Below are 9465 nucleotides of genomic sequence, written 5' to 3'. Positions count from 1 at the left end.
TCTGTAGATAATGCCACGGTGCCCTCTGTAGATAATGCCACGGTGCCCTCTGTAGATAATGCCACGGTGCCCTCTGTAGATAATGCCGCGGTGCCCTCTGTAGATAGTCACAATGCCCCTTGTAAATAATGCCACAGTGCCCTCTGTAGATGGTGTCCACACACCACACCCTGTTTACAGTGCTACACCCCCCCCCCTCCCTGTAGATGGCTCCATTGAGGGTCTCTCCATGAGTGCAATCCCCAGCCAGAGCATTGCTGATGGCCAGGGATTCCTTTCCTGGACGCCACTGTCTATATATGGACCGTGACGTCGGGCCACCTCTAGGAGAGGAATACCCAGACAGAACATCGGCAATGCTCTGGCCAGGGATTCCGGTCCAGGAGGAGCCCCTGACGGGACAATGACGTCAGGGGCTCTTCCAGGAGAGGAATTCCAAGCCAGTGCATCGGCAAAGCTCTGGCTGGGGATTCCACTCATAGGGGAAGCCTCAATGGAACTATCTACAGGGAGGGGTGTGTGGGGTGCTATCTACAGGGGCGTGACACTTTCTACAGAGGGGCGTGTGTGGCACTTTCTACAGGGGGATCGTGTGTTTGGTGCTCCTCCTTCAGCCTACTCTCTGCTGTCCAGCAGGCCGCATGTTTGAGACCCCTGGTCTAAAATGTCTTTGTATGCTGTAGTATTAATATTCCACTTCACTGGAAATAGGGTATTTAGCCAGAACTCAGACATTAGACCAATTTCTCTACAACAAATTTTGGCATCCACCAAACTTAGATCGGTCAGTCAGACTACCAGATAGAAAAACATGATTCATCACTGCAGAGAACAGATTTCCACTGCTTGAGAGTCCAGTGGTAATGTACTTTACAACACTTGTAGATGACACTTGGCATTGCACATGGTGATTTTAGCTTTGTATACAGCTGCTCGACCAGACAAATTTTATGTGCCATGTGCTTCAGCACTCGGTGGCCCCATTCTCTGAGTTTGTGTGGTCTATCGCTTCGTGGCTATTGTTACTCCTAGACGCTGCAACTTCACAATAATGGCACTTACAGCTGACGGGGCAGATCACAATATTCACAAATGAGTACAGCGCTTGGCTATTTCCGTCCGTCCCATAGACAATGAATAAAGCTGTACTGCATATGCGTGACCACAGTTCCATTCAAACAGGGGACAAGGGACCCTTGTACTCGTGACACCCAGTGAACATGAATTTATCAACTATCCTGTGGATAGGTGATAAATAATTTTCTTGGGTCAACTTCTTAAACACTAGTACGACCCGTACCCATACTAGCAATGTTTATCTATAAAGATTGCATGGTCGTGTGCTTGATTTTATGTATCTGGGTGTGGCTGGAATACGTTAACTCAATAATGTAGGGAGCGTCCGCATATTTTGGCCATATAGTGTATCATATAGCAATGATTTTCTTATAAAGGCCTCCTTATCCTTAGGTCTAATATAGAATATACTACTAAACCTGTATTTTTAATGCATAGCAAATCTAACTTTGAATCCAACTTTTCGGGAGCACAAATGAATTAATAATTTACTCTCCGATGCAGTTTGTGCAGCAATGTAATTTATTCCCATTACAATTCGATTTATATTTTGGTCCAATGACACATATACCATCTGCACCAAACAAATATAGACTATAAAGCTAAACTCATTAAAAGCAGATTTTTATCTGGTAACATTTGTCTTTGAAGAAATCGCAAAACATCACAATGTTCCAATCAGCCTCTGATTTACAAAGTAATCTTTAAAATGGAGATAGCTTCCTTATCCAAGCATACATCTGAGCTGTAATCCATGTGGGCAAAAGATATCAAATAAAGTCTTCTTAATGAATTCCCTTAAACATGCAACTTTTATGGCATTTCAAATCAGTGCAGCTGTCAACCATTTCACTGCCACATGGAGATTATGCCATACAGTTTATGATGTACTACTTCAAAGAACATAACCTCGTTTATGAATTCACAGCCAGAATGATGCCTATAAAATTAGGCCTCATGCACATGACCGTAGAGTTTTTCTGGTCCGCAAATTCCCGGACCATGGTCCGTATTTTGAGGATGAAATGTCATTCAAAGTGCATCCGTGTGTCACCCGCAAAATTCGGATCATATGAAAAAAAAGTGCAAGGAAAACAATGATGCTGACTACCTGTCGTCGCTTAGCAACACTTCGGCAAATTACGGATGTCACACGGAGGTATATCCGCAGTTTCCACGGGCCTATTGACTTCTGTGGCGAGCCCGTAGTGAATTTGCGGGCCGTCATAAGACCTGTCCTGAGTTTCTGCAGCTCATATTTGCGGTCCTGCAAGGAACCGTGAAAACCATGGTCGTGTGCATGGTGCCACAGCAATGAATGGGTCCGCAATTCACCCACAGATTTGCGGGTGAATTGCGAATGCAAAAGCACGTTCGTGTGCATGAGGTCTTTGTTTTTCCAAAAGGTAGCAATGAATTTGAATATCTCTATGGTGGGCCAACCTTAGTTTAGCGTTGAAGCAATAACCTTCTGTTTTATGGTGGAGATCAAGGGCGTACATAAGAGTAAGCGTTAGTGGGTTAAATTCCCTCTCCTCCACTATTGTTTAGTCCTCTGCTTATAAAGCATATGTATTTTTATAGCTCCCATTAAATCGGATCTGTCACGTAGTTCTGAGTCCTTTGTTTTCATAATGAGCTCGTCCCCCTCTTGGCGGTGATTGGATGATGTGTATGCAGATACCTAGAAGCCAGCTATCAATCACTATGATTAGGGCGGGAAGAGGCAGCAGGCGCGCTCCCCTCATAAACACATCGGACACCTATGAGTCCGGTGTATTCTTTGATTGGTTCTATTAGCTAAACGGCACACACATTTTTGTATGCCATTTTGGCTAATAGGCGAACGGGCCTGTCCCTATAATATGCTGCCCTTAACTAGGGTAGCATATCGAGGTGACAGAACCGCTTTAACTTCAACGGGAGTTGACTAAATCCCTATAAAGAGAGCTCCCCCTAGTGGCAGCTTTAGGCAGGCAGAATTGTATTATTTGGAACCAGCTATCCTTTTTTCACTTTTCAATGCACTGTCTGTATATGATATGTGGTCCTCCAAAGAAAATTGTAATGTGGAATGAGCGAGCCGATTTGTACCATTAGGAAGGTCAGCTTCTAATTTAGGAAGATGTACATAGTAGATAACAAATATTCTCATAATGGTTGAAGGAGCTTATGATGAAAATAATCCCAGATGTTTTAATGTTATCTTTATTATTTAATTCTGTAAAGAGAAGTGTGAGGGGGAGTCACTTAGTTCAGAGCCCCATAAACATATGATAGGATTAATTCAATTAATTAGCACAAGATTTTGGAAAAAATGACAGGGACACTTTATTCACCTAGACCCCCATGGATGTATCCTTTAACACCTATACTGCCATAGGCCACCAAAATGACACCACTACAGTCTGCTATGTACATTGATTATGGGGGCACTCCGCTTACTATGTTCACTACAATAGCAAATCTGTCTACTGCAGTAAATGACACACTTTCAAACCACCAGAGAGAGTATTGTAAAACTGTCCTAAATGACTCTATCAGATATTCAGGAAGAAATGTCAGGTAGCGAGCGATGTGCCTCCTATGCTGGACCCAAAAAATAACTTTAGCTGCCTAGAAATAGAGAATTCCACCAACTGGTGACCCTGCTATCCCCCATCTTCCTGTGGAGTGTTGTCACTCAGTGTTGTGAGCCCCCTGTACTGCCTGTAGAGACTAGCGTCGTCAGCCATTATATATGAAAAAACATTAGTGGTTCATATTTTTTAGGATAAACCATGTAGGGGACAGGGGGCTATCAAGGTGAGTCTAGTAATTTTTACTATTTCTAATTGCCCAATTTGGAAATTGGAGGGGGGCATCAGTAGTGTCTCTGAATAGTTTTTCCCTTTTAAGCTACATGTACACGTTGCGTAACTTGCTGCGGAAAATACTCACCAAAACCGCATCAATACACACTAAATTCGCAGGTAAAAAACGCACCTAACCGCACTTTTTCTATGCGTTTTATTGTTCAGTTTTTATGTTTTGATGCGTTTTTTTGGCGCATTTTCATGCTGCGGGTTTTGGTGAGTTTTTCCTCAGCACTAGGCAGATACAATTCGCAAGTGGAAACGCAAGATAAATTGACATGCTGCGGAACTTAAAATCCACACCGCAGGTCAATTTACGTACTTAAAAATACTGCAATTCCTGGAATCTCATTGACTATGCTGGTACTGTGTTATGCTGCGGTTTTGCCGCGCACGAATACACACGGCAAAACCGGACGTAATAAGCATTAACCCTTAAAGGGTTGTTCTAAAAGAGCCCATGTCTTGAAAGTTTGAATGGTGGTTGATCTAATCCCAAGAACAGACTGATGACTGTGTAAAACTAGAAACCTATTGAATGAAACCTATTTGAATTTGAGGTCACTCTCCATTTACATGAATGAAAGTTATGAAGACTGAGTGAACTCTCATGTAATTCCCATTTATTTCCATGATCAGGAACAACCATGTGTGTCCGCTTCTGCACAGTGCTCAGGACGTAAATCTGCCATTTTTGGAGCCCCCAACTCAGATCTTTATATTATGTCTGAATGGGATGTCCTAAAAGAGCTTTTTGGCACAACCCCTTTAATAAGCCAGTATAGTCTGAAATAAAAATAGTTTTATACTATGGAAGTCAATATAGAAGAAGGATTTATTTGGCAATTAAACAACCCACACATATTAGATTAATGTTGGTGGATCCCTCGATGACAAATGTCAGGTGGACAAGGATCGGGCATGTTGAATTTCAATAGGTTTAAGCCTTTGTTCTGACAGAGGATAAGCCGATTCCAGAAGTTTCTGGCAGCAGCTTATCTCCCTCTCCCCCTTTGAATAAACATTGACATACCTGTCTAATGTGTATGGTCCGCTTTAGGGCATATTCACACGTGGCAGAGTTGTTGCAGAAGTTTCTGTTACTGAAATCTGTTCCATACGTCTGTATACATATATTCTGCAGCATGTACTGTATGTGTGAGATCTTTTTTAAACCTCACTCGGATGAATGAGATGGATTCCAGTTACAGAAATGTCTTCATCAGAAGTCTGCCACCTGCTTGTATACTGCGAGTTGCGGCTTTGCTAAATATGATTTGTTCAACTTGAAAGAAGAAGATAACTGACCCTAATATTTACTGGTGATTTTGTTTTTTTTTATGGTAAATGCTCCAATTTAATAATGGATTGTTTGTTTTCTGTCTGATCAAATGTTCACTGAATTATTATAATTACAAAGAAACAAGAAGTCTGGGATAAACTCTAGGGTTGTTACCGTTCAGATGCCTATGAAGAAGATTAAAAAAAATCATCCAGTTTATTAAGGCATCATCTGTACCATTGCGGGAATTTTACACAATTTTCTAGATCTCTGTTTGCTATCAGTGAATATAAACTTTTGTTACATTCAGAGGCTGAAAAACTGTCCTGATGTGGGGTCCCACCTCTTGGAACCCCACCTATCAGGAAAATTGTTGTCCCCTGAGCCCATGTTTGTGGCTCTTTTTGTTACAAACAATGGGAATTATGGAAATCGCCAAGTCAAAAAACAGGTCTCTGCGGTTCTATGCTTTAGAAGTGTAGTTCCCAACCGGGGTGCCGTGAGAACACTCCAGGGGTGCCGTGACACTCCTCTAATCCACTGCCACCGAAAAAAATAAAATAAAATGTTTGTAGCAGACGTGACGCACGCACGTCTACTACAAGTACCGCACCCGACGGAAAACGACTCCAATTACGTCTCAAGAAGTGACAGGCACTTCTTTGACGCCGCCGTCTTTTGACAGCGGCGCGTAAAAAAAATGACCGTCGGTACAGAACATCGTAAAGCCCATTCAAATGAATGGGCAGATGTTTGACAGCGCATTGGATCCGTATTTTCGGACGTAATTCGAGGCTAAAACGCCCGAATTACGTCCGTAAATAGGGTGTGTGAACCCAGCCTTACAATCACGTCTCTATGATGTGATTGCAGTGGTGTTCTAGTGCGCTTACTGCAGGGGGAGGCATTAACTTCTGTCTTTGTCTGTGGCCTGGTGAAGCTCAGAGGGTAAACCGCGGGCGAGTTCATCTTTTTTTGCCTACCCATGTGCTCTGAGTTAGGGTGGGGGAATGGCGATTGGTTATTTTACCAGGGGGGGGGGGCTGATGGTCATTTTACTGTGAGGGGGGCTGTAATTTCCTCATTGCTGAAAGTGTCTTGTTTGGGGGTATGGTGTAATGTAAAGATGTAGCAAAGTATGAAGTGCATCTTATTTTTCAGGCCAAATCTGCTATAAATTTCTTTCACCCACCACAAACATCTGTCCATGTGACACCTCAGCTGCAAAGGACCTGTCTCCCATATGTAAATGTCCAGATAATAAATCATCTGGGTGTCGGTCTGATTGGCGGCAAATCTTTACCGACAAAACCGGTTGGATCCAGCCTGCATTATCCTATTGATTCAATTAATTTACTTAATTTTGTTGTCAGACAAAACAGAATTTCTGAAATAGCTGCAGATGCTTAAATATAAGGGTATGTGCACACACACTAATTATGTCCGTATTTGACGGACGTATTTCGGCCGCAAGTCCCGGACCGAACACAGTGCAAGGAGCCGGGCTCCTAGCATCATACTTATGTACGACGCTAGGAGTCCCTGCCTTGCTGCAGGACAACTGTCCCGTAGTGTAATCATGTTTTCAGTACGGGACAGTTGTCCTGCAGCGAGGCAGGGACTTCTAGCATCGTACATAAGTATGATGCTAGGAGCCCGGCTCCCTACACTGTGTTCGGTCCGGGACTTGCGGCCGAAATACGTCCGTCAATTACGGACGTAAATAGTGTGTGTGCACATACCCTTATATTTAAGCATCTGCAGCTATTTCAGAAATTCTGTTTTGTCTGACAACAAAATTAAGTAAATTAATTGAATCAATAGGAAAATGCAGGCTGGATCCAACCGGTCACCGTTTCCCATCAGTCAGGCTGTCCTCATAAGGTGGCCATACACATTAGGCTTCGTTCACATCTGCTCATGGGGTCCTGTTCTGACGTTCCGTTTGAGTTTTCCGTCGGAACGGGAACCTGACTGACAAAAAACAGAAACTATAGGTGTCAACTATGCTATTGATTCTGTCAAAACGACGGAACCCTTGCACAACGGAGACAAACGGAAACCATTCGCACCGGATCCGTGACCATTGAAATGGAGACTTATTTTTTCCGTTTGTTTCAGTCAGGGTCCCGTTCCGACAGAAAGCTCAGACGGAACGGAGCCCTAACGCAGATGTGAACGAAGCCTTAGACTAAGGGCTTATTCAGACGAACATATAATACGTCCGTGCAATGCGCATGATTTTCACGCGCCTCGCACGGACCAATGTTAGTCAATGGGGCCGTTTAGACTGTCAGTGATTTTCACGCAGCGTATGTCCGCTGCGTAAAACTCACGACATGACCTATATTTGGCCGTTTTTCGCGCATCACGCACCCATTGAAGTCAATGGGTGCCTGAAAACTGCGCATGGCACATGGAAGCACTTCCGTGTGCCGCGCGCGATGCGCGCTACAGTAGTCAAAACTATGAATGAAAACAGAAAAGCACCACGTGCTTTTCTGTTTACAAACATACAAACAGAGTATCATAATGATGGCGGCTGCGCAAAAATCACGCAGCCACGCATCATACGCTGCTGACACACGGAGCTTTTATGGACCTTTTGCGCGTGCAAAACGCACACACTCGTGTAAATTCGGCCTAACTATGTCCGAACCCGACCATCTAATTTGTATTAGATGTTCAACCGACATTAGTTCATGGGAGAAAAAATGGATCAATTTAACGTGCCCGTTCCTTTGTTCTCAAAAGGAAATAGGCCGCCACCAGTGGTATCTGGCAGCGGTTATTCTCCTTCCTATTGGGAACACATGCACGCTCGGCCATGTGTATAGGAAGGTCGGGAGGAAGAGTGTTTGGCCGACAACTATTCAAAGTGTATGGCCACCTATAGACATGAGATTTGTGTAGACGCCAACAAAACTCATTTCTGTGGCCAGCTTTCCAGTTCTTCTCCTCTGCCTTTCACACTCTTGCTGATATTCATGTTACTTAGACATTTTTTAAATATACTTCCAGTATGAATTCCTCATGGTTTTAACTCTTTAGTGAGCAGCCTATTTTGGGCCCTAATGGCGGAGCAATTTTTTTCAGTTTTTTGATCGTCTCATTTTAAAAGCCATAACTTTTTACATTTTTCGTAGACATAGCTGTGTGACTGCCTGTATTTTTACGGGACACTCAATCAAATTTATTGATTAACTTTTTTATTAACCTTCTTTTGGTGGTAATAGAAAAAACCCTGAAATTCCGCCATTCTTTTTTGTGTCTTAAATATACACGATTTACCATGTTATATAAATAACAAATTAGCTTTATTCTGCGCGTGGTTACGAATATGGCGATTACCAAATTTTATATAATATATATATATATATCTATATATAAAAATACATTTTGTTTTACTACTTTTGCACAATAAGCACATTTAAAAAAAAAAAAAAAATAAAATAAAGTGGTTTTGTGCCGTCATATTTTGACATAATTTCTTTTTTTTTTTTGCACCGACGTAGCGGTATGAGAGCTTATTTTTTGCGGGACGACTTGTAGCTTTTTGGTTACATTTTTGATCGCTTTTTATTTCATATTTTTGAAAGGCAGGATGAACAGAAAACAGTTCTTCTGGCATTGTTTTTCATTTTTTACAGCGTTCACCTTGGGGGTTAAATAACATAATAGTTTTATAGTTTGGGTCGTTACAAACGTGGCCATACCAATTATGTGTAGTTTTTTTTTTATAATACAGCATTTTCCCCATGCAAGGAGGAGAAAGTGTTTTGTTTTTATTTATTTTTTAATTGGAATTTTTTATTTTTTAATAACTTAATTAAACATTTTTTATTTTTTTTAGCCCCACTATGGGAAAAAGCGAGTGAGCAATCACTAAGGGGTTAAATATCTCAGCTTGCAGTAATTTCCGTAGAAACCTTCATTATTCTCTTCCAGTGGATAGATCTGTCCTGGTCACACGGGTGCTCCGCTCATCAGAAGACACCACTGTGAAAACTGTACTGTAATCAGTCCTGCACCTGTGTGATCATCACATGACCATGACCGATCTATCCGCTAGGAGTAAACATTGAAGGTTCCTATTGGAAGATGGAAAGCAGAGATCTTGAAATGATGAAAAAAAAAAGTATAATGGTTTTTTAGCTTTTCATTATACAAAGAATAACATTTCTTTGAAATTGGAAAACCCCTTTAAGTACATTACTTAAAATTTTCAGGAGAATCCCAGGACTACCTGTC

The sequence above is a fragment of the Rhinoderma darwinii genome, chromosome 6 (assembly GCF_050947455.1).
Source record: "Rhinoderma darwinii isolate aRhiDar2 chromosome 6, aRhiDar2.hap1, whole genome shotgun sequence".
In the NCBI taxonomy this organism is placed as follows: Eukaryota; Metazoa; Chordata; class Amphibia; order Anura; family Rhinodermatidae; genus Rhinoderma; species Rhinoderma darwinii.
This window is presented reverse-complemented; position numbering follows the sequence as displayed.